The sequence below is a fragment of the Ailuropoda melanoleuca genome, chromosome 16 (assembly GCF_002007445.2).
Source record: "Ailuropoda melanoleuca isolate Jingjing chromosome 16, ASM200744v2, whole genome shotgun sequence".
In the NCBI taxonomy this organism is placed as follows: domain Eukaryota; kingdom Metazoa; phylum Chordata; class Mammalia; order Carnivora; family Ursidae; genus Ailuropoda; species Ailuropoda melanoleuca.
In genome coordinates this window covers 43,317,960-43,344,699 of record NC_048233.1, presented here as the reverse complement: position 1 = coordinate 43,344,699, position 26,740 = coordinate 43,317,960, and the positions used below count along the sequence as shown (strand labels likewise).

Sequence of the window (26,740 nt, the reverse complement as noted above, 5' to 3'; positions counted from 1 at the left end):
TTTACCACATATTAGCAGAACACCTTAGTCAGATAGTAATCAGAGTCCCCAAAACCTCAATCCATTTTTCTCAAAAGCTAGGGGAAGAATAAAAATTTTAGTGTTCCTCAAGTTATTTTATTTATTCCTCTGCCTCCAGCTATGTTGGTTATCTAGGCCCTCCACCAATTCTACACTAATCTCTCGCCAGACCCATGTCTTCTGACTTTTTCTACTTAGACCTGTCCTTCAGCCAAGATAACTCATTAACCAAGCTCCACACCCTGACTCTTTCCCACATCCAGGCCTGTGACTGAACATTGTCTCCTAACCCCAAGAATGTAGTCTTCATGGTCTCTATTTCTCAGTCTCCCGTCAAAACCCAGCCCAAAATCCTTTCCTCCAAAGAGTCTTCCTTATTAGCTCCAACTAACTGAAATGCCTTCTTTGCCCCAGTTTCATCTCGCTATTTAGTTTCAAGAATATTTCATTGCATAAACCAGCACGTGTATGCATTTTTATAGGACAGAAGGAGAAATGATGTTTTCTGTCTCATTTGTTCTACTACAAGTTCCTTAAGGGTGAGGACCATGGTTTCTTTTTCTTTTTTCTTTTCTTTTTTTGTTTTTCTTCTTCTTCTTCTATCTATTCTCCCCACTCCAACCATTGGAGTTCTTCCATAAATGCTAAAATTATGGTTGAGACAGACTAACTGCTTATCACAGAATGAGACACAAAACTACTTTTCTGTATCAAGTTCTGAGAGATGGACCAATAATGAAAGCAATATCAAGAATAGAATGGCTAACAAAGAACAGAAATCCTAACTCTGTACTCCATCAGAGACTTCCAAACTTTCAATATTGTTTGGGAACATTTGATTACATAATTTCCCAAATCGGGCCAATATCCAAACTCCCACTCAGAAGAATCGTGGAGTGTAAGCTACATACAGGAGAGAAGCATGGCTACATGAGCAGTGCCTAGTACGTAATAGATGCTCAGCCAGTATTTGTGAACGCAAGGGATCAAGAAAGTCAGCAGGTTTCTAAATTTCTCTTTATTGTCACCTGTTAATGTTGGTTGACTTTCCAAGGAAGAGAAGGCCAGTCAATGACTTCTCTAACTAGAGAAACTGGAGGCCATGGGGTGGGTACAGAGTTAAAAAGAAAAATATTATTCGTGTGGGGAAGTTCCCTGTATGACAGGAAACAAGATACAGAAAAACACAGAGAATAAACAGAAGCATCACTAAAAGGTCCGGACTGGTGTCTAGTAATCTATGCTGTGGAGGATGAGGAAAGATGAAGGGCATTTCATGAAGGTAATCAGAGAATACTTTCTAGAGGAGGAAGAGGGGATAATAAGCCAGAGTTTGGCAAGAAGGAATCTACAGAATTGAGCACAGAGGAGTGGGCCTGAAGAAGTCATCTGCATGGGCCATCAGCAGTGAGGGTAACAGCTTATCTTAGAACAGAAAGGCCTTGTTGGAAGTCAGGAGAACTGATGGGGTGGGGGAGTGAGGAGTTGATGGGAGGAACTGGTAAGAGACCTGGGAGGTTTAGTCGTGTCTTCTCTTAAGTATATGGAACATAAGCAGTCAAAAAGTAGCCCATTCTTCACCTCCTACCAACAAGCAAATGGGAACAGAGCTATCAGCCCTTCCTCAAGCACCTGACAGGAAGAGTGCTGCCAGTGACATTATCACAGCACGAAGAAACAAGCATGGTGCCAAGAGTGAGATGAATACCTCTAAGGAAAGACACGACCCTTTTTGCTGACATACAAAATCCTGAGACAGATCTGGTTTCAAGAAATCAGTTTCTTCCAATATTCAGCTGCCTTTCCCTGGTCCTGGTTTCTCCCTGAGTGGCTCTGCACAGGCATCCCTTCGAAAGGCCTTTGCCAAGCAGGAACGCAGATCTCCAACCAGTCCAGAAACCTCCCAAGGATGAATCTGTCTTCAGGGGTTTCTCAAACCTGTCAGTTCTACTTGCAGTCTAATTTGTATTATTTTAAATGATCTATTCTTACCATAGACAGAGGTTGAGAACACCCAAAGACTGATTTGGACAGTGCAAAATGGTGACATGGTTAGGGAAAAACTCTAAGAGCAAAACAAACGTTAACAACACAGCCTTTTCACTCAATGAATTGATATTTCTAGAGCACCTACTGTGCCAAAGCATTATGCTAAGCCCAGAATGGGATATAAAGTTAAAATATATATAATCTCCACCTTCCAAAAACTTATAATCTAGTGAAAGAGACAAATACATATATGAATTACTCCAGCACAAAACAGTGCTACTACAGAGACTCAAAATATGTGACACCATTGTTGGGGGAAAGACAGAAACAATTGTCACAAGAGATGCCTAGGAAGTATTCTTGGAAAACAAGATTTTAAGCTGGGCTTTAAATGAAGAATAGGACCTTGATTGGTTGATAAGGAAAGGAATGGCATTCTAGATAGAAAGAACAGCAAGTGTGAAGATCTGAGGGCCTAAGAGCATAGTACAAGTTCAAAAACCTCAAATAGACCCATGGACTGTAGTCCAGGTTATACGAAGGGCTGTAGATGTAAATATAAATAGTGTCACTATAGAGGGCTCTTAAGGCCAAACAACAGGGTTTGGATTTTATCTGATGTATAATAGAGAATCAAGGAATTATGATGGCCATATTTCTCTGAAATTTCCAGATAACTGACTCAATTTCTGAAGTTTGAGAACAAACAATCTTCGAATTATCATATAGAAAATGACATTTCACATGGACTTCATCATGGAAGCTACTGTCTTTACTAAATTCATCTGCATATATACAATTCCACTGGACATAAAAATGGGAGGTCAAGGAAGACTATAAAGTCTCCCACTTGGAAAGGCCTTTAAGAGAAGAGACAGTTTGATCCACCTAAGAAGATGATGGTGATAGTTTTGTTTTTGTTCAGGAGACTCATTCACACAGCCACAAAAAGTCCTTTCATGGACATAGGCAGACATCAGAACAGATACTAACTGCAAATAATATAATGTTGAGGAACTATAGAATAGTGGAGTCCCAGGAGCCAGCTAAGTCGAATAAGGCAGCTCTCGGGTTGGAAGAAACTTTAGGACCAGTTATACCAAGAGGAAAAGGACAGGGTTGAACAGAGAGGACAGAGAAACAGTACCTAAGTTTGTGGGGGAGGAGGGAACTGGCCTGTATAAATGTTTGGAGGCAAGTCCCAGCAAGCACATGTGGTGAGTGTCATGTGTGGGAGACACAGAACAAATGAACTCAGCTGGAAGGGACGGTCTATAACAATAGCTAACAAGGACCGAGTCTATAGGTAGACCAGTCTCCAGCACAACAGCATGGGTCAACACTGAGTGCTGCTCCTGGCCTCTCCAGAAAGACAGATAGGAATTTTAGTCTCCATTTCCCCCTTACACTTTCATGAGATGTGGGTTACATTCCTGGTTGTTTTGGACATTGAGTCATCCTGTAATGAACCTGAGTGTCCTAGGGTATGATGCTCTCTCTTGTACCAGGGACAAAATGAGGCCAGGGAAAAGAAGACTATTGGACCCAAATTCAAATTATACTTAAGAACTAAGTTCTGCTTGGCCTAACATATTCTTAGAACTTCACTCCTCATCCTCATTTTCCTCTGCTCCCCCTGAACATCCCTCAAGGGGATGCTGAATTCTACCTAAGCCAGGTGAGGGAGTGGTTAGATGTGGTAGTGCTATGCTTTGGGTTAGCTGCCTGCCATAGCCTAGAGTCTCTAGATTAAGGCACGGCATTCTCATTTCTAATCTCATCTGGATTCACAGATGCAAGTGGCCACAATGGAAATTTCCTGAGAAGTCTGAATGCTGGAGTAGAAACTGCTCATTGACCATTCCAAACAATCAGTGAAGCCATGCTAACCCTAAACCATGAAGGAAAAACTGAGTTCAGTTTTGCTGAGTAGAGCAAAACTTTCATACAGCCCAACTGCAATTAGTAGCTGGGGACTAAGGCGTCCCTGAAACCCAGCTGGGGAATCTTTCCCTCATGTTCTCTCTGAGCTCCACGTTCTACCACAGAAGACAGTAAAAAGGAGGTTGCCCCACACCCTTCTGTAGAAAAAAGGTACATTTTGGGATGGTTTGGAGGCATCAAAATGGTAAGCAATTTTAGGGTACAATTAAGACCTGGCTGCTCAACCCTACAATAAATTACCATCAAAGGCACTCACACGTCAATAGGGGAAAAAAAAAAACACATGTGCTTGCAAGACGATGTGTGTTTGATGCTCATAAAAAAGATAAAAATATAGGTCATCATCATGTAACGAGCTTGTAGGTGTCAGAACGTGTGCTGTTGGGGGAGGCATGGGAGGGGAAACAGAGAGGGATCAGCAAACCAAAATGGAGCCGGAAATCAGACTCCCCAAGTTATTCCCTTTGGTTGAAGTCAGCAGGTGGGCCATGGGGACACAAACAGACCCCTCCCCCATTTTTTATTTCTGGGGACATCCCCTTCCCTGCACCCCCCCCAAAGCTGGATTTCCAACAGATTAATCACCTCTCCCATTTTGAAATCAGCCGGTCAGGCTATTATTCAAGCATTGTTAATGACACCATCGGCCAAGGTATCAATTAGGCAAGTTGGGATAAGAAGAGCAGAGAATAGGGCTGGCCAGAGAGCAGAACACAAGTCTGTTTTGGTGTAGGTAACCTACATGTCCACAAGGGCTCCTAGCTCTTTAAAGGCAACTGCCAACGCACTGAATTCTCCAGTCAAGCCCCAAGCCAAAACTCCACTTCATAAGTATCCCCTACCTTGCCCACCCAGTCATCCTTTAACTGGACTTCAGCTGCTCACATCTAATCACTCGGGATATGCAGGCAAAGGGCCATGGTGAACCCACTCTGGGCAGAGCTATTCCTGTGGTTGGGGCCTAACATCAAGAGAGGGAATGCTTCCCCATTCCCTATTCTGAACTTCCTTTAACAGCTAGTTCAACATATTCTCATCTAGGAAGATTTTTTTTTCAAATAAGGAAAGTCTTCCTATTTGTTAATTCTTTATTTCTTAAATCCAAGAGCTGGGTATTATTTTCCATATTAGACTGAGAGTTTCCTAAAGACCAGCGCTTTTTTTTTTTTTCTTTCCTCTTTTTTTTCCTGCTAGATCTCTCTGCCTCCAACACCTACCTATACTCCTCTCTGTCAGGACAGGCTCTGTTCAAAGGAGCTGTTCGAAACATGGGTGTGACAGCTACTTTGGTCACTGAAATTTGAATTCTGGAGAAAGGAAGGAAACAAAGACTAGAATCAAAACTACATCATAGTGGAAGTCAATTCAGTCATCAAGACTTCCAAGTTCCTTCCCATTATACACATAGGGAGGTTTTGGAGTTTTTTGTTCTAAGACTCCAATCTTCTTGAGTCATTCACCAGCTCCTTCTCACCTTTCCACTCTCCAGATGGATACAAGTCCTTCATGGCTTTCTTTCCACACCCTCCAATTATCCAGATCTTCAGACAGATGTGGGAGACTAGAGAAGGACAGGAGGTCAATGTTTCATATTTTTTGGTGGCTTTCGTCCCAAAGAAGGTGGCTGGATCAAACACCACAACCAAAACCAGAAATCTCAATAAACAATATTCATGTTTGAAGTCTTGAAGTCGCTGTTCCTGCCTAAATAGATTGGCTAGGAAAGTGAAAAGGCTTCCCAGGCCTTTTCCCAAAAGACTTAGCTCCTTGAGTTTCTTTTTGCCCTTGTTCTTGTTCCTTTTTTCTTCTCTAATATCTTCCTGCAACTTTGCCCTAAACTCCGAAGTACTAAGTTACAGTCACCCATAGAAAATAAATATATAAACTTTCAAGATGGAGAATCAAAATAAATTTTTTCAATAACTTGTAGTTTCCCTAAGGGCAGGCACTGTATTATAATTTTCTTTTTTTAATAAAAGCTTTATTGAGATATAACTCACATACTATATGATTCACCTATTTAAAGTGTACAATTCAGTGATTTGTAACATAGTCACAGTGTTGTGCAACCACATCACAATCAATTCTAGAATATTTTCATCACCCCAAAGAGGGAACTTCTATTAGCTCCCCATTCCCCTCGCCCCCCACTACTCCCAAGACTCCTAGCTCTTGGCAACTACTAGTCTACTGTTTTACTTTGTAGATTTACCTACTTTGAATACTTCATATAAATGGAACCATGTGACATGTGGTCTTTCGTGACTGTCTTCTTTCTGTTAGCATAATATCTTTGAGGTTCATCCATGTTGTAGCATGTGTCAGGACTTCATTCCTTTTTTATTGCCAAATAATATTCCATTATATGAATATTCCACTTTTTATTTCTCCAGTTAATGGACATTTGGGTTGTTTCCACTTTTTAGCTTTTATGAATAACATTACTATGAACAGTCATATACAAGTTTTTACATGAATATATGTTTCCATTTCTCTTGGGTGTATACTTAGGAGTGGAGTTGCTGGGGTCTCATAGTGACTCCAAGTTTCACAGTTTGAGAAATTGTCAGACTGTTTTTCAAAACAGATGTATCATTTTATAACCCGCAGCAATGTATAAGGATTACAGTTTGTCCAATCCTCACCAACAGTTATTATTATCTTGTTTTTATTATTATCATAGCCATCCTAGTGGTTTTGATTTACCTTTCCTTGAGAGCTAATGATGTCGAGCATATTTTTATGTGCTTATTGGCATTTGGAGAAATGCCTGTTCATATGCTTTGCTCATTTTTAATTGGGCCATTTGTCTTTTTATTATTGATTTATAAGAATTCTTGATATATTCTACATACAAGTCTCATCAAATATATGACTTGCAGATATTTTCTCCCACTCTGTGGGTTTTCTTTTCACTTGATAGTGTCCTTTTTAAAAAAAGATTTTATTTATTTATTTGACAGAGAGAGAGAGAGCACAAGCAGGGAGGCGGGGCAGAGGGAGAAGCAGACTTCCTGGAGAGCAGGGAGCCTGAGGTGGGGCTCTGAACTGAAGGCAGATGCTCAACTGACTGAGCCACTCAGGTGCCCCTTGATACTGTCCTTTGAAGAAAACAGTTTTAAATTTTGATGCAGTCCAATCTACCACCTATTCTTTTCTTATTGTGTCTTTATCTAAGAAACCATTACTTAACCCAAGGTCATGAAGTTTACACTTATGTTTTCTTCTTCTAAAAGTTTTATAATGTTGGCTCTTATATTTAGGTCCTTGATCCATTTTGAATTAATTTTTGTGTATAGTGTGAGGTAGGAGTCCAAATTCTTTTTTTTTTTTTTTTTTTTTTTGCATGTGGCTCTCCATTTAGCACCACTTACAAAGTTATTCTTCTTCCATTGAGTTGTCTTGGCACTCATGTCAAAAATCAATGGCTGTAAATGGTTTATTCTGTAAAAAGGGCTTATTCTTGGATTCTCATTCTAGTTCATTGGTCTGTAGGTCTGTCTTTATACCACTACAATTCTCTCTTGATTACTATAGCTTTGTAGTAAGTTGTAAAAGCAGGAAATGTGAGACCTCCAAACCTGTTCTTTTTCAAGATTGTTTTGGCTCTTTTGATCCCTTGAATTTCTATATGAATTCTGGAATGTTTGTAAATTTCTGCAAAGAAACCAGATGGGATTCTGATAGTTATCATGTTGAATCTGTAGATTTATCTGGGAAGTACTGCCAGGAACATGGGATGTTTTTACATTCATTTGGGTCTTTTTTAGTTTGTTCCAACAGTGTTTTGTAGTTTTTAAGGCATAATTTTTGTACTTATTTTGTTAAATTTATTCCTAAGTATCTTCTTATATCTGATGCTATTGTAAATGGAACTGTCTTACACTCACTTTCAGGTAGTTTATTGTAAGTATTATAATGTTCATTTAAATAATAAGTGGTAAGCATAATTACTTACAGAGCACCTACTGTGTGAAAAGTGCTCTGCTAGGTTGAGTGGGAAATAAAAAATATAAGACTTAGTTCCTGGGGCGCCTGGGTGGCACAGCGGTTAAGCGTCTGCCTTCGGCTCAGGGCGTGATCCCGGCATTATGGGATCGAGCCACATCAGGCTCCTCTGCTATGAGCCTGCTTCTTCCTCTCCCACTCCCCTTGCTTGTGTTCCCTCTCTCGCTGGCTGTCTTTATCTCTGTCAAATAAATAAAATCTTTAAAAAAAAAAAAAAGACTTAGTTCCTAAAACTCAAGGAACATGTAACCTGGCTAACTAGAAACAATGCTTCACGCAGGTTTCACCTGTACAATTTTTTGAAAGCATTTCAAATACTTCACCTTACTCGATCCTAAAAATACCATTCACTCACTTATTCAAAGGTATTTACAGAACGACTAATATGTGGAAGCACTGTACTAGATGTTGGGAATTAAAATGGAAAGGAAAAAACACACACAGTTCCCGTCCTTGTGAATATTACTGTCAAATTAGAAAGGCAGATATTAATCAAATATAAATTATAAATTGTGATAAGTACCATAGAAGAAAAAGCACGTTGAATAGTAAGTAGGGCAGGAATTACTAAGCCTATTTTGCAGAAGAGAAAACTGAGGTAAATGAGAGTCTAAGTATTCTAGGGGAAAAGAGTAAGGATTCTATGAGAAGGATTAGGCCCTTCAGCTTTAACACTCCGTTGTTTGATTAAACTAGCACATTTAATTTCTATCTCCTCCCTTTGGCCTAGGGTAAGGGAAAGGAAGAGGCAACGTGATGAGCAGGGATGTGAGTCTTCCTGTTGCAACTAGGTCAGGACACTTCCATCACCAGTCTCCTTCTGCACTTGACTCAAGGAAAGACACAGTGTTCTATAAAGAAGGACACGATGTGGTCCCTGGACCCTGCTTGCTTCTACTATGCTCTAAGCACAGGGTGGTTTCAAGCTGTTTTTCAGCCCTGGCCAAATGAAGTCAAATGGCTTCTATCATATTTCACTTTTCCCAGGTTCCAGCCTCCTCAGTACTAGTCAATCTGTCCTAACTTCTGCAAAAAATAGTCTGGAGTTATAAATACTCTTCCAAATTTAAAAATATCTTTAAAAAGAGTCACAGAAAATTGGGAAAGGACCCAGGTTATAGGGAGCACAACTATTTCCTGAATGGATCATAGAATGAAAATCTTGGTTTTCTTTCTGAAATACATACATTGGAAGGACGGACAGTGTATTTTATTTAACCAGGGAAGTGGAGGTCTGGAATTCATCCAGGATCTTCCCCTAATTTCCTCTTGACAAGCAGTGACAGGGCCAAGTCACAAACTGCAATTGCAGAGTCTGGACCAGAACTCAGACCTACTGACTCCTATTATAGTGCTTTTGCCCCTGCAGAAAGAGACTTAAATCCATCCTTGGTCAATCCATTCAACAAGCATGGCATTATAGTAAGGACTAGGAGATACAAAGATGAGTAAAATAAAGTTCTGGCTGTCATCATCTGCTCCCCCTTGAGAGTCCATCCCCCTCACTCCACCCCCACCCCAAAGAGTAGGTTTGTGTTTTCATAATACCTCATGCGTTGCCTCTAGCACTATGCCTTACACATCGTATTATACCTATTTGTCAACATGTCCATTTCTTCCACTAATACTGTGAGTACCTTGTAGACAGGATCTTGTTCTCTGCTACCCCAGAACTGCACACAGCGCCCGGCACATAAATGGAGTTCAATGAATCTCTGCTGAATGAGTGAACAGGTAGCTGGTCCAGGACTCCTTGCCTCACTTCATTCTGCTGGCAGAAACCGATGTGGAGTGTGACCATATATATTCCGCTGAAAACTGGCCAGCTGATCTGTCCGCACTATGACGCATGGCATCACCACGGGTATGGAGGAAATGGAATAGCAGCCTTGAAACTAAACACAGCAATCCTACTCCCTCTTCCTACATACCCAGGCCAAAGTGGAGATTTGAGTTCAAATAAAACAACAAAAATTCGTTTCACGTTGGATGTATTTAATAAAGTGAGATGTCTGAGGCCAAATAATTCAGAAAACTCTCTTTTATGTTTCCTTATCAGTAAGAGGCCAGTCTTGAGTTTAAACAGGGTTGTCTTTTTTCAGGGCCAAGTTGTTCTCTCCTCTTTACATGCTTCATTTTGGTTTTGTCAACAAGTTAAAAGAAGCAGTTAGGGGAATGAGATGCATATTTAAAGCTAAGTTGTTGCTGAGCCAACCCAGAGAGAGAGGAATCTTATTAAAACTCATCTATATTCTTTTTAATAAAAAATCATCATAATGGACCTGTAAAGCAGAGTCTGGGGAGACTCTGTAGTTGGCTCCGCCCACTCTATCCGCAGGAGATGGGACCATGATAGTGGGTAGCTTCCCTCCAACTCTCCACTGTGTGACCCCCAGCTCTTGGAGGCAGTCTAGGGAGACACAGTTCCAGTATCTGTTCCGGTTTCAGAGACAGAATCAAACTGGGAGATAAGCAGAAATGTCATAGAAATCAGAGAAGGATTTTGTAGTTGTTTGTAAACAATTTCTTAAGCAAGCCCTTTTGGAACAAAAGCACATCCCTACATGTGTTAGCATGTATCTACTATGTGGATAATGTGTGCTAGTCTATTCTTGTCTCTGGAGACTGCTTAGGTTTGCTTCCTCCCCTCTGGGGGCCACGGGGCTACTGTCAATCCAGCCCAGAAAGAAATTAGGGTCAGTCTGACACAAGAGTGAGCACACATACATGCATGTGTGCGTGCACCTGTGTGTGCACACATGGGCTTATGTGTGAGAGAGGAGGTTAGGGGGCGCCTCGCCTGGGTGGCTCAGTCACTTAAGCATCCGACTCTTGATTTCAGCCTAGGTCATGATCTCAGGGTCATGAGATCGAGCCCTGCATCGGGTTCCATGCCGGGCGTGCAGCCTGCTTAGGATTCTCCCCCCCACCTCCCTCTGCCCGTTCCCTGCTCTCTCGCTGTCTCTCTTAAAAAAAAAAAAAAAGAATGAGACATTAGATTCTGACTTAATTTCACAAATCTGAAATTCCTTGTCTTAGCTATTTCTTGGATAGTTGTCTACTCTTCCTCCCGTCAAGAGTGCAGATAATTGAAAGTGGACTCAATAGGTCCTACTAGCTATTCACCACACATTTGCTCCCCGAAGGCAAAATGAAGTGCATTCAACTGGTTCCAATTTTTAGGGGCCACCTCTATGTAGTACCAAATAAGTAAAGATTTTGGAACTGGACTCACACAATTCGTAAGCATAGGGTAGCTGTGCTAACCTCACACAGAGCAGGTTATTTTAGTCTGAATTGCTCACGCTGGCTAGCTACACAGACTCAGTTCTCTCTCTGAGAAAAGCAAACATAGACAACAACATCTATATACAAAACAGAAAATACACACATAATTTATACATTAAATACTTGGAAGCATCAGGATATCAGTGAAATTTTCAGTCAAAATATGAAAGTAGGGGCGCCTGGGTGGCTCAGTCATAAAGCATCTGACTTTGCCTCAGGGCGTGATCCCAGGATCCTGGGGTTGAGTCCCATGTCGGGCTCCCTGTTCTGCTGGGAGCCTGCTTCTTCCTCTCCCACTCCCCCTGCTTGTGTTCCCTCTCTCGCTGGCTGTCTCTCTCCCTGTCAAATAAATAAATAAAATCTTTAAAGAAATATATGAAAGTAGCTACAATTGCCAAAAACTGTGCCTGAAAAATCTGCATAATCACCTCTATGCCCCACAAAGCTAGTGTGGTTATATAAATATATTTATATACCACTCTATTTAAATCTACACACATGCACATAAACATTAGGTAAGCCGCTAATATATATAACCTGTATATGTTTATATGCAGAGATATATGGGCATTCATAGGTACATTTATGTTATTTATTTTATTAATTCATTTATTGGATTTCTATTAGACGTGTCTATTTTGGTTTATTATCTGGTGCGAATCTGGCCTCACATTGTCCTGCCCTCCCTCTTCTCATATTCCTGGCTGCCAGGAGGGCTTGTGCCCTGAAGCCTGGAGTTTTTAGCTACTTTCTTTAAACTGGGGGAAAGGTCACTCGTGAATGAACCCATAAATACCCGTAAATAGTGGCCCATCTCCTGGAATGCTCATGCAGGATCTGTCATCAATACACTATCCTCTGTAAATAATCCTTTTCTTTATGTAAACAGGGACAGTTTTATAACAGAACTGCCCCCTCTCCTGAGATGAGGGAAGGGGCGGGGCAGCTATGGATACCTGTTCCCACCAAAGTTTAACTACAACTCAGAGTTTGGAGACAAGTGACAGATAAGCACTCTGCCCCTACACTTACTCTATTTAAAATAACCATACAATGAGCCGAGAAGCGTAGGTAGTCACATTTGGGCGTCAGGACCCTGTTTGGCTTCTTTACTAATGACCAAATCCCTGCACCATCGATGCCTCCAGGACAGAGCTATCACCTCCGCAGGGGGTGCCTATCTCTGGCTGCATATTCGCACCTAAGCAGCTTTTAAAAAATACCGATGCCTAGGCCCCACTCCACACCAGCTGCATCTACACATCCTGAAGCAGGCATCTCCACTGTTTAAAAGTCCCCCCAGGGGATTCTGATCCACAATGAGCGTTGAGAGTCGCTTAGGTACACTGACCTAATTCAGTATGTGCCAGAGACGTATCCCAGGCATTGGGGACTGGTAAGTAATCAGGGCAATTCTAGCCAAGACAAACCAACAAAAAACAAAGTAAGGTTCCTTTCATCATGTTAATATCTGCTCACACAGATACGGCTGAAGAAGAGGGGCTGGGAGTGGGGGGGATGCTTGGCCTTTAGGAGCTCACATCGGGAGCCCATTCCCAGAGCACTTACCAGGAAAACTGGGGCGGGCGTGCACACACAAACACGCGCACGCACACATACTTACCATGTGACTGCAAGCAACTTAAAACAAAAAAATTTTAATTGAATTTCGGGGCCTGGGGAAGATCTGAACCTATAATTATTTCTTAGCAAACTTGCTGAACACAGGGTTTCCCTCCTCTGGGACGAGATGAGACGGGTAGCATAATGAACCCTCTTTAATTAAAAATAAAATGTTTTAGGATAATCATATTCTTGCAAGTTACACTGTTTTTTAAAAGGAAAAGAAGGATGGTGAGAAAATGTCAATTTTCTAACGCCCGGTGTTAGGCTACCTTAAATAGCCTTATTTCTCATTCCACCCTCCAGATTCAAAATTAGATCCTGAAGGGAGAGTTGGAGTCCCTGCAATTATTCCCAGAAGGAAGCTACCTCTTCTTCACCCCAGCTCTATGCCATTTTCCCTTAAAAGCAACAGGCAGATGCAATGTCGACGGATGCCAGCCAAGCAAGAGTGCGGGGACGGAGCAGAAGTTGAGACACTAAAAGAGCTCCGAGCCCAACCGCCTTCTGACCTACTTTTATGAGATTCTCCAGTAAAGAAGGGCACTGTTCCTGTTTCCCACTGTAGAGTTCTTCCAGCTCCTTAGGAGGTTTTTGGGATGCGGATATACACACAGGAGTGGGTCCTAAGACTGTGGGGGGGCAGGGAAGGAGGAGGCAGGGGGCCCTTATTTAACTGAACCCGTCTCTCTTCAGACAAGGGAACAAAACAAAAATGTCCATGGAATTGGGATGGGAGGGATTTCATCCTTCTCAATGGGGTCCATGTGCATTAGTGGCCTTGGGGGATAGTCAGTGATCATCCACCAGGGCAAATAGGACACATCTAATTCAGGAGGTGTCTTCTTGCTATTTTCATTTTCTTTGAATCCTATTTCTTCTGCTGCTGCTTCGTGTCCAATACCCCTAACGCTAAAATTTCTGCATCTAACGAAGATATCTTTATTTAAGAGAATAAGTAATATATTGGAAAATCTAAGTGGAAATCCTGTTTTCCCAAGCTTTTCCTAACCCATTTCCCTGAAAAGAAAAAGTAAAGCTATAAAGCAGCTAAAACCTATTACTATCACTGATTTCACACCAAAAATTCTATTCTGACAGAATGTGTCTATACTCCCAAGTGCAGGCATGAGTGGTGGCTACTTGTAGGCAGCTTTTTAGCCACTCAAAATACGTTATAGCTCCTTCCCTGGGCAGTATAAATCTACATTCTCACAGCGAAATGGAAACATCTACACTCCACGCTATATTTAGACAGGCGCACGCATGCACGCGCTTCCTCCCTAGAGCCCTGACACCTGAGATGCATTCACTGATCTCAGCTGCATTTACATCAGAGACCCTGGGATCCATTTGTGATTTTTTTTTTTTATTCGACAGAGATAGAGACAGCCAGAGAGAGGGAACACAAGCAGAGGGAGAGGGAGAGGAAGAAGCAGGCTCATAGCAGAAGAGCCTGATGTGGGGCTCGATCCCATAACGCCGGGATCACGCCCTGAGCCGAAGGCAGACGCTTAACTGCTGTGCCACCCAGGCGCCCCCATTTATGATTTTAGAAAGGCAAAAGGAAGCTAGATGAGCATTTTCTTCCTCCAAAAAAAGTGCAGAAGTGGATAAGTAAAGGGAATGGGAGTGGGAAACCCATTTTCTGAGACTTTATAAGGCCAAGTAAGGCAAGCGTATGTGCACATGCACACACACACTCACACACACTCACACTCACACACACATTCACACACACACTCACACTCTCACACACACACACACTGCTTGCACCAGGAACATTCACCTGCCGTGGCTGAACGAAAAAACTGAAGAGCCTGGAAATCTACCAGTGGGGAGGGGCCTCACAGTCAACAGCCTAGAGAGCTTTGCTCTGGCCAGGTCTACACCTGCCCAGGGAGAATTTTGGTAATTTTAATAAAACCAAATTAAATCCTAAAGTAAGACCAGTTGGTGATTCAGTAGGGATGGCCCCAGACCATTATGGAGTGGCTATAAAATAAAAATTATAGATGGATAAGAATAGGAGCAAAGCAAATAAAATCATTTTAATGGAGGAGAGAGGGAGCATGGCAGAGAAGAGGAAAAACTGCCAAGCATGAAGACGAGGTTGTTTACAGGATTCTCCAGGTAAGTGGCTTCTGAGATGGGGGCCTGCAGATGACAGAGAAGATTGGCGCAGATCCTGGGATTCTTGAATTTGTGAGGAAAGGGGGGATGCTTGAGTGAAAAGTCTCTCCACCCAAGCAGAGGAGGGGCAGAGAGACCTGTGGTGCTGGGGAAGGGGGAGGGATCTGGAGGGGAGTACGTCAGTGAGATCCCTGCACTCAAGGAGCTTATCTTTTAATTAGAGGAGCAAGTTTGGATATGAGAAACTACTGGGCACTTTCTGTACACACTTTAGTCTGTTCTCATGACATCCTGTGAGATGAATTGTCTATTACTCAATTCAGATTTGGAAACTGAAGCTCAAAGGGTTAAGTAACTTGCCCAAGGTCAAAAAGCTCAAATGCGAAGGATCTAGGGTTTGAACCACATGGGGCTCCCTCCAAAGCCCAAGCATGTTCTTTCTAATACCATGAAAGAGACTGAATATAACATTGATGTTTTCTAAAGAGACACAGATCTAAAAGGACACCCAGTGTCAGTTCGTCCAATCAACTGCTCCTCGTGCTAAATCCCTGACCCCCACCCCTGGAGCTCCTTCCCTGGCCTGGGCACTACTGTGGGCAGGGCCTCTTTGGCTGAGGTTGGCTTCTCTCTCTCCCAGCATCACTTCACCAGAAGAAGACATCAAAGATTGCAGCAGGTCCATAAAGAGAGGGAGGGTGTTAAGAGGGAGCCACCCTGGGCTCGTAAACTGGGTGGGGGGAGACCCACCCATTTGTCAGGTGACGCTGCACCTCACTTTCCCCAAAACCTAAGATCTCAGCTCTTGCTTCAGGGCAGGCACTTAAGCAAAGTGCAGGGGGTGAGGGCTCCCGGCGGGGGTGGGGGGGCCCACAGGGTTTAGAGTCATTCTGACATGGAACCAGTGTTACCTCTCCAGCGCCAACCCCCACCACGAGGCCAACACATTCAGGGGGGTTCATTTGAGACCTTGGCTGCAGTTTCAGTTCTGCTGTCCTGTGGCTGTGAGGAGCTGCTTCCTGTCCCCTCAGCCTCTTTTCCTTGTTCCGGGGGTAAATCATTTCTGGCACCCCCTTAGCTTGCTGAGTGGCAGACCGGAGACCACACGGTGGAGGCAAACAGCATAGCTGAGCCAAATTCTCTGTGCCCCAGCCAGACTATGCAATTGAAGGACACCTGGAGCTACCGGAGAGTATCTATGTGCTTCTGCCACTGGGCAAAACAGAGCCTCCAGACTCTGTTGGGTGGTATCTAAACCTGCGACAGTCATGCAAAGTCAGTAAAAATGCCTGTCTGGGAGCTCCGTTAGCCTGGGAGACAGAAACCAAGAAGGACAGAAACCAAGTCTCGTCCCTTGACAATGTCTCCACCAAACTGAGGGCTCTGCGCATAGTTGGGGTTCTTGAAATAGAGTTAGCAAAGTCCACAGGGATCAAGAAGTCCAAGTTCTCCTTAGTAAATTGGATAATCACAATTAAAATTCTCCCTTCACCATTCTCCCTTGTTCACCAAGAACTGCTTTTTTTCCACATCATCATAATCATCAGTGAGCATTTATTGAACAGTACTAAATAGAGTAGTGTGCTTGATATGACAGGAATCACAGGTCCTGACAGCAGGACACATGACAGATACATTTGAAAAATATACAGACAGTATTGGGAGAGCATGCACTCTGGGTTGCAAAGGTCTGGGTTTAAACCTAAGCTCTGCCTCTTTCCAGTCATGAGACATTGGGCAAGTTCTGTAACTACTCTGTGCCTCTCCTCATCTTTGAACAGAGAAAGCAAAAGTCTCTACTATACAGGGTTGACATGATTAAATTAGATGATGGGCATAGAGCACGGAGAATACTGCCTGACACATGCGTAAGTACTCAGTGAGGCAGCTGTGGAACAGAGCAGAAACGTGGCGTGATTAGAACCATGTTTTAAGGAGACAAATCTTTCAACAGAGTTTAGGATGGTTATAAGGGAGAGAACTTAAGGAGGGAAGTCCTGTTAGGAAGTGTTTATAACAAGGAAGTAAAGGCAAGGACAGCCCAAATCAGAGCAGAAGGAAATAATAATGCTTCATATTCTCCAAGACTTGCCCTCCCAGAAAGACCTGGAACAACCTGTATTATTCAAAAACTGTATGTGAGAAGAAAAGGCCAAGGGAGTTGGTGTTATTTAGGCTGAAGAAGCCTGAAAATATGAAGTATTTATAAACCCATAAGTGGATATTGCACTGAAAGCTTCTAGACAGCTTGCAAAATCTTGATAGAGCTAGATAGCCAGGGATATCTCCTACTCCCACTCCCGCTAACAGAACTAGTGGGACAGTAGCAAAAGTGATTTAGATTAGGCTAAGATAAAAGGCAGGAGTATCACAAATTGCCATGGGCTCCTATTCCTCTGATGTCTTTAAGAACTGGGCATCCAACCACATGTTGACTGTAGGCACCAGAGGTGGGGACCTGGGCAGAGTAGTCTCTGGAGGCGACTGCTAAATCACACTCATTAGAACATCCAAAATTTCATCCATAAAACATTATCAGCTTGCATATGATGGCACTTCTTCCCCAGTTTTCTTAGCATTGTCTTGACATTGGGGTTAGATTTAGTTTCTCATTTTGTTTTGTTTTTTTTAAGATTTTATTTATTTATTTGACAGACAGAGAGACAGCCAGGGGGAGAGGGAACACAAGCAGGGGGAGTGGGAGAGGAAGAAGCAGGCTCCCAGCGGAGAAGCCTGATGCAGGGCTTGACTCCAGGACCCTGGGATCATGCCCTGAGCCGAAGGCAGACGCTTAACGACTGAGCCACCCAGGCGCCCCAGATTTAGTTTCTTATATCTCATTTTTTGGGGGTCCCACACCAAGGCCACTTATCCTGAACCTATGAGTTAGGAATGCTTTTGTGATTTCATTAGAAACTTTGTATTCCCCACCCTGGATATTCTTCAGAAAGTGTTACCTAACTCTTTCTGTGATAGTTGGACACCAGGATCTTCGGCCCTCCTTGCAACAGTCACTAGACTTTGATCAAATGCCACCTCTGTTGCTTACCAGTTCCATAGCCTTAAGGAAATCATGTAAGTACTCTGATTCCTTGTCTGTAAAACAGGAGTCAGAATTCCAAGCATACAAGGTTATTGTATGATGATAAATGAAAACACTCTGGAACTCTACAATACCATTTAAATGTTAATTATTATTATTACTATCGTATTTCAGCATTGTGAGAAAGAAAAAGGACGCAGCTGGCAGGAACCCTGACCCATAGCCCCTTTTGATTCACACATTTTGATTTTTTTCTAAATCATACTGCATTTTTGAAATCCTCAGCAAAATGGTACACTGGTCTTTTCCAAGTGGGTTGCACCTGAGAGTTAGGCTTGGTTGAAGTGAGTTTTGCATGTTGTTCAAAGAATGGAGCTTTAGAGGTCTTTCATTACATGCCATACATTAAGAAGTCCTGCCATCATCACTTCCTAGTTGGTTTTAGAGGACTTTTGGCCTCCACACCCCGTGGAGGAGCCTGGGACAGGAGATAAATCTGGGATGGGAGGGGAGTGTAAATTCTGCTCCAGGCATGAAAATGAGTCCTAGAGAATACACCAAGGAACCGGGCACCCTCCCTCCCCCAAGTCCTATCTACAGTGGTTACAGCAGGATAGGCAGAGGCGGGCAGAGGGGGGAGGAGTAGAGCTTCCATGAGCCCTGAGGACAGCAACTGTCCTGAACTACGTATGTTTAGAGTCAGGCTGATGGTTGTCTGGCTTCCCCAAGGACTAAACAATAATAATCCCAATCGTCTCTCAACATCAGAAAAGAGTCATTAGTGTCCTCCTCCTTCTCTCCCTTCTCAAGAGCAGAGGTCAGGTAGACAGAAAACTGATACATCATGACTAAAGTTAGCCAGGGAGAGGTACCGGGTTCAGGAAAAAGTTTCAAGTGTTTCCAGCTGTCATTTCCTCCACAGGCACAGGTTTACCTCCATAAAGATCTCTATCCTGCCACAGCGGATGCCTATCTGGATTTGGGCAATAACTACCGTGGGAGGGAAGCAGGGTAGAGCATGAGCCCGGTGATGAGAGGGCACAGGGCAAAATGGAGCAACTCTGAGTCCCTGACGGGGATGACGCTCAGGGAGCTGGATAGGCCACCTCACATTTGGAAGCTTCTGGACTCTGCATTCTCAGTAATTTAGTCTCTCCGTGATCTCCTTGCAACTAATGACAAAGTGCCAAGTTTTTCCTCTTGCTTTGCTTGAGTCTTGTGAAACCTAAAAGAAAAAAGGGAAGAAGGACCCTCAGGACAGAAGACTTCTCTCTTGTCCCAAAATTAGGGAGAGGGGCAGAGGGGAAGCACCTCATTCTAAGCAAGCCTGTTTACCAGCTGCCAGCCCAGACACACCCCCAACAAAATGCCATGGAGAATGATGTCGTGACTCACAGCTTGGCAAGTACAGGGATCATGCCCCAGGCTCCCAGATACCACACTGGCTCCTCCAGGTCGCTCTGGCTGGATCTCCTCCTCCTCCTTCTCCCCAGAGGCATTCCTCATCTGCCCTGTTCTCCCCAGCCCCTCCTCCCCTCAAATCATTCTATGCAATGAGGGGGGCGGGTGGTGGTCGTGGGGAAGCAGGGTTAGAACTGGGACTGAATTAGACTTCCTTTCAGGATCAGGATAAAGGGTAGTGTTAGGGACAGAGCTGCTTTGGGGTTTGGGTTAGTCAGTGGACTTTTAGTCGGTAGAGATGACAGAACTCTAATAATTTACACGCATCAAAGTCCTAGCGTTAGCCTAGATGTCTTGGTGGTGGGTCCGCTTTCTTTGGAGTCAGATTAGAAGAGTTATAATCTAGTTTAGAAAATAGGAAATGTCAACACTTAAGGAAAGATGTAATCAAGAATCACCTCCTAGGAATCTGAGCAGAGATTTTTTTTGGAGTCAACTACATTCCTAAGCATTGTAGATACCATAGAACCATTATGTCCATTCCCTAGGCATTGTGCAGTACTGTGTGACTTTACCTTGACCTCAGACTTAGAACTTTCTAGTACACTCAAGAGTCTTTCTTGTATTTCTTTTCCTAAGCCCCTCCTAGTCTTATCAAAGGAATTGCTCCTCTATCCCAACAGCCTCAGGAAATGGCCAGGGGAAGAGCTGAAGCACGGGGGCCCTGACATCTGGGTACCTCGGGCGCCGTCTGGGCGGAGAGGCACTAAGCAAAGCATGCTGGGGCTTCCCAAGACTGAGACATCTGTCAGCAAGGCTCAGGAGGCTCCCCTCAGGCAAAGGACAAGACACACTGCAAGTTCTGAGCTCAGTTTCTGAGGACAGGAAGAGAATAAAACTAGGAAAGACTGAGTAGGAGGGTGTGGAACAGGAAGGAAGCCTCTCAGGAAGTCATGGGGGTCCTCCTGGAGAAGTTGCTAGCTAAACTGAGATGATACCATTGGGTTGAATTCCTAGAAACACACACACACACACACCAGCACCTCCTTACATAAATTGCTCAACCCCAGAACAATAAACTTGCTGGCAGCCCAACCACTACTGTGCAACCAAAATCTTTGCCATTTAATATAGGCCTTAGTTTCTCTTCCTCCTCTCCCAAGCCTCCTTCTCCCACATCTGGCTCCATAGGTGCTTAGAGACCCTCCTGCAGTGGAGCAGGAGAATATGAAGCCGGCACCAACCCCACCTCAGCCCTGCCCTCCCCACGAGCAGTGGCAAGACGGTGATTAGCAGCTCTCCCCAAGGCTCAGAGGTAAGGGATTTTTTTTTCTTTCAAACATGTCACATCTGGCACATCTGCTTTCCTAGCAATGATGCATCCCAAGGGGTATAATCAGCAGTTGGGGCGGGGCCGGGATGCAGGTCTGTACTGACAGAAGCCTGAGCCAGAGACGCCAAGAGCAAAACTTAAGAACACCAACCACCCCCACTCCCACTCTACCCCAGGGGCTGAAGATGAGCCCTACCCCTGTGCATCTTTCTGCCTTCAAGCCAGGCACCCTCCTCAAGGCCCGAACCTCTTCTAGGGCACAGAAACGATGCAGTGGTACATTTTGCTTTAGGAAATTCTACAGTCCTTTCTCTTGTCCAACTTTAAGCTCTCCCACTGAAATTCGAAGGGAAATGGAAAAGCAGCAGTTACCCTCTCCCCCGTCACAAAGCTCAGAAGCAATATTCAGGAAAGCCCTGGTCTCCAGTCTTGCAGCCCCACTCATGTTGGCTGTCCTCCCTGGCGGCTATAACTCCTGCTGTCTTCAAGCCCAGTCCCCCACTGCAGGGAAACCCACCTCAGGACCCCACCTCCGATCTGGGATTTCAAAGGCACTACCCAAATGCCTCCCGACAGTAGTTTGATGCAGTATCACCAGTGACCCCCCCCACTCGCACCCCCCTCCTCCCCACCCTCCCCTTCCCTGTGACTCCCTCATTCAGACATGTCCTTCTAGCTAGGCAAAGCTGCCTCCTTCCCTTCAAAGTTCTCTCCTTCTAGCTTCAAGTTCTTTTTTTTTTCCCTCTCATCAAAGGCACCCCCCTTTCCTTTCTCTTCAGTGCTTATCCACCTTTTCCAAATGCCCCTCCCACAGCTCCTCCAGAAAGAACTTCTTTGTCAATAAGTCACCCATTTTGCTTCCAGTAGTGTCTCTCCAGCCTCCATCACTGGCCTCACCCCCTATGTCCGTGTGTGTGTTGTTGTCCTGGGTATCACATCAGTCCCATCCCACCGAGGGTCTCCCAAGAATAGGGACGCTGCCTCTCCCTCCAGTGCTCTATATACTCCAGCTTCTTGACTCCGTAAGGGAAGGTAACTGAGTGGGGGAGAGAGGCAGAGGGTCCAATACCTACTCTGATCCCACAAAAAGACATAACCAACATATGTACACACACACACACACACACACACACACACACACACACACACACACAAACACACACACACCAAGTCATCCCAAAGATGACTGAGCTTGTCAGATATAAATCATGTTTGGCTTTCAAATGCAACAGTAATTACACGGTATCTTAACTATCTGTGCAAACTGTCAGAGAAAATATATTGGCGATTGAGAGGAAAGAGAAGGGGAGGCGGGAGCACCCAGTGAACACCACCCTCACATTCTCTGAAGTCATCTGGAGATAGGACAGCACAGAAGGGCAAAGGCGTGCCAGGGCCAGTCCCAACGCTTTCGGAACCTAATGGTTTTTCAGTGAGATGTGCTGTCACAAGCTCCCAGGGAGGACGGGACAGTCAGGATGAACTAACTGTATTCATCACCAGACTTGCGAGGTGTTGCAAGCAGCATCAGGAGGGACTTAGGCTAAAATTTCTGAAGAAAATCCCAACAAGGTAGATTCTGGAAACACAGAGATTGAGTCTTTCCTTCCTCTGAGAGTTTGGGAATCACCTGGTCTAATCTTTGGCATCTAAGCAGAACTAGATCCAGACTATTCCAGAAAAGGAATGAGGTTTAGAGTATCCAACTTATAACATATTAAGAAATTCAAATGAGCCTCTGTATCTGAGATTAAAATTCCTTTATTTCCACTTACAGTTACAATTTAGGGTGCTCTTCCCTCAATTGCTACTCTCTGCTAACATCCTTCCCGACCCCAGGCTGACACTTGCTGCAGTTTCCCTTCTGCTTCCCGCACTGCTCACCTGTTTCCAGGCTACTTTTCTTATGCATTTCTGCCAGTGGTCCTGGAGAAAACAGACTGACGGGTTTCAGAAGGAGGTCCCCAAAAGGATGTCATATGCAGAGACAGGCCAAGGAGGGAGACGTGAAAGATGGGAGCCAGAGTAAGGGGAGGGTGAGGAACGGACAGAGGGCAGGAGTGAGGGCCCTGAGGTTGAGGATCTCATCCCTGCAGGGCAGAGCAGTGAGGAGAGCAGTAGGAGAACAAATACTCGTGGGTCCTCCAGCCCATCTCTTGCCCTCATGCAGATTTCACATACACATAATTAGTTACTCACCAACACTAAGCCAGAGATATGTGCTGTCTAATGCTGAGGAAGAAAGAGCATATGGACCAAGAAATTGCTCATGGACGTTTCTAAGGGTGCGAGTATAGGTACTTTGGTGAGGTGGGCTACAGGAGAAGGAAAGCTGCTTCCACAAAAGTTGTCACACAGGGCAGCAGAGGGCAGGGTCTCCTTCACTGGAGATATAGGAAAATCAGATGAAACTCCTCTTTCTAGAATGGTTCCAAATAGCTCATTCTTATATTTTCCCAGGTCTTCCTGACCGAACCAGCTAACAAAACAACCACCACAGGGGCACCTGGGTAGATCCATCGATTAGGTGCCCCAACACTTGATTTCAGCTCGGGTCATGATCTCAGGGTTGGAGGACTGAGCCCCATGTCTGGTTCCATGCTCCCCTCACCCTCTCTCAAATAAATAAATAAAATCTTAAAAAAAAAAAAAAAGGCAACCACAAACGAAAACACCCATTGCATTCCCAGTATAAATCTGTATAAACAGTAGTCCCAATTCCCTAATTAGCATCTGGTTGAACCCTGCTTGATCAACACCCTAATTGTCTCACTAGGCCCACAAGTCTCTGTTGAAGGAGTAAGATTCTCTCCATATTTCTCATTTGGGGACCTGAGCTCACAGGCCCTATTTTAGCATATGCCCTACAATATCTGCATCTCCTTCCCTGAGACTCAATGTTCAGGAGGCTTAGAACTAACTACCCTATGAGTGGCCACTCTATCTATGGGCCAAAAGAAGTATAACAGTCACATGAGCAACAGAGATTCAGGACAGCGAGAGAATTGGTATCCCCTCACCCCTAATGGTTGGCACAGCCTTCCCACTTCCCCCAGCAAGGTGATTCACATGCTATGGGATGGGAAAGTAGAGAAGTAAGAGGTGACTATTTTCTGGTTTTTGGAAGATAGAGGCCCAAGTCAGACCATTTCCAAAATTCCTAGGTTCCTAAAGATCCAGTATTCCTAAACACACACCATGGGCATGAAATTTCCTGACCTGTCCCCACAGAGCTGTGAAATCCAGTTATAAGGCAAACAAGGCCGTGTTTGTCCCATAAAACCACCATGTGCGAGCTAATTAAATGACATCATAAAACAGGGAGATAAATGCAGGCAGCGGGGAGCCCTTCTAGGGACGGGGATGGGATCAGATGGGTGGCTGAAATACAGACACATCAGGAGAAGAGTTAGGAGCAAATATCCTCAACTCCAGCCTCAAGATTCCTCAGGAGCTGCCAACTAGCACTTGCGGGGGGTGAGGGAAAGGAGGGTCCACAGACGGAGAAAAGCTACATTTGGCTCTCACAAAGGGAGCAAAGCAGCCTGCACAAATATGGACTTGCTCACTCCTGACACATTCACTCATAGAGATTCCTACAAATAACAGGTACATCGATTTGCATATACACACGTAGTCATGTGTAGAGATACACGAAGGAGTGTTACATACACAAACATTCTAAACAAGTAACTCTCCCCCAGTCCACCCCATAACCGAGTTAGGCATCTTCTACTAAAACACAGGGATGCATAAGCCATGACCTCAGGGATATCCTCTAGTCCTAAAAGAGTCTATGATTTTGTGATCTCTGAGCACACTGAGAGCAACATACTTTAAAGTGATATATGTTCACTGCTTCCCCTCAACAGGAATCCACTGAGAGTGTCACCAAATGATGAGGACTTGGAGAAAACAAATTCATATTCTTATCTGGTCATGAGGTCCAGGGCTCTGCTGTTTGCTATGAAATGGACAAAGGCTGTAATTGGCAAAGGTGTCTGTCCTAGATGACTACGCTGGCAGGTGAGGGACAGGAACTCACAGAATTTTTGAAATAAGTTTAAAATTGAGTTTCATTTGTAGATCTTCTTAGGCAAAGTATGAGTGAGTCTCAGGAACTCCCGCCACCCCTTCTCTCTTCCATTCCCAGCCTGTGGACCTAAGGCTTCTTTCCCCACTGTTCTACCTAGGATCACATGTCACTCAGAGACGTTGGGCTGAAGGTTCAATTCCTCATGCCCCTGCCCCTTCCCAAAGATGTTCTTGTTAGAAGGAAAAATCAGGAGCGGGGAGGAGGCCCAGATGAGACAAATTCAGGCATCCTGCCACTTGCTCATCAAACGCTCATTCAGCAAATAGTTATTAAGGGCCACCTATGTACTGGGTATAGTCTACCAGGTACAACGATACAAAAGTAAACGACCCTGGACCTGGTCTTGAGGAATGCGTGTCTCTGAGGGCTAGGCTGTCTTCTTCAGTGATCCCAGGATTCTGATGTCCTGTAACACCGGCCTCAACTTTCACCATTCACTAGCGAGTCCTTTTTTCTGCTGAATGTGCAGAAAACCGGAGCCCTGATTCACTGACGATAGAGGAGATGGTCTCCCTGGACACCTAGGTTCCTTTCCTGGCTCCACCCTGACTCCCTGGGCAGTTCTGGACAAGTCATGGACTCAGTTTCTCTACCTGGGAAGCGGGGGAGGCTGCCACTGACTAGTTCTCAACTTCACAGAGCAGTTTGGTGATTAATGGGTTAATGTCCGTGGGAGGCTTTGAGCTCTTGGGATGAAAGACACGCTAAAGCCCTGACTCTATTGGAAACTCTGCCCAGCCAACATGATACCCTGAAACCAGAAAGGGGCCTTTGATCATATATTAAGGGTTCTCTTTGGAAGAATGAACTGGAGGGAATGAGTTGAAACAGCATGAAAAGAGGACTTTCTGGCTCCTGGGTGGGGTCCCTCCCCCAAGGTCTTGACAGATAGTTCACCCACCTATAGAAAGGAGTGGTCGGGGTATTCTCTAGAAGCTTCGTCTAGACGTCCTACAGCCAACTCCATGTCAGATACTCTCTGACAAATATTAGAGATTAAATATTTAGCCTTAATTCTTCCCCCACCCCAAGTATGAAACAAGCCACCCTTCCCACTGCGCAAATTGGTAATACGCGTAGAGAGGGACAGTCCATTCAATACATAACAAAAAAAATTTTCAATTGTTTAACAAAGTTAAGTGTGCAGAAAATTTTTGCTATGTAATTTATCCAAAATCTATCAAGTTTTCATTATCAAGACAAACTGTAAATATAGAGATTAAAAGCTGGGTTATGGGGGCGCCTGGGTGGTGAAGTCGTTAGGCGTCTGCCTTCGGCTCAGGGCGTGATCCCGGCATTCTGGGATCAAGACCCACATCAGGCTCCTCCGCTGGGAGCCTGCTTCTTCCTCTCCCACTCCCCCTGCTTGTGTTCCCTCTCTCGCTGGCTGTCTCTCTCTCTGTCAAATAAATAAATTAAATCTTTTAAAAAACCCAAAAAGCTGGGTTATGGAGTCAAGTTCAAATTCAAATACCGGCTCTGCCATTTACCAGTTACACATCTTTGAGCAAGTTGCTTAAATGCCCTGATACTCTGTTTAATCATCTATAAAATGGGAATCATAATAATTCCAATCTGATATGATATTATAAAGATTAAATTGGAAAATTTTAAGGCTACTAAGAGTTTGGCAAGAATGCTAGAACAATGGGAACTCTCAGATACTCTGGTTAGAGTGAAAGCTGATAAAACTACTTTGGAAAACATTTGGTTTTCCAAGTAAAGTTGAAGATTCACATACCCTATAACCCAGAAATTCCACTACTAGGTATAGACCCTAAAAAACGTGGGTACCTGTTTAAGAATGTTCGGAGTAGCATTGTTTTCAACTGATACAAAATGGAAAGGCTGCAGATGTCCG

At 44.1% G+C, this 26,740-nt stretch overlaps 1 long non-coding RNA gene across 3 annotated transcripts in view; it reads right to left on the bottom strand.

Annotated features, from left to right (window-relative positions):
* The window catches only part of LOC117796692, a 123,567-nt gene that overhangs the window by 19,083 nt on the left and 77,744 nt on the right, over nucleotides 1-26,740 (bottom strand). The window contains exon 3 of one of the 3 annotated variants that reach the window (XR_004621319.1): nucleotides 17,718-19,274. The exons of the other annotated variants lie outside the window; for them this stretch is intronic. This is a non-coding gene — a long non-coding RNA (uncharacterized LOC117796692). Of the gene's footprint in view, nucleotides 1-17,717; nucleotides 19,275-26,740 lie in introns of those variants that run through there. 3 annotated transcript variants of the gene reach the window in all.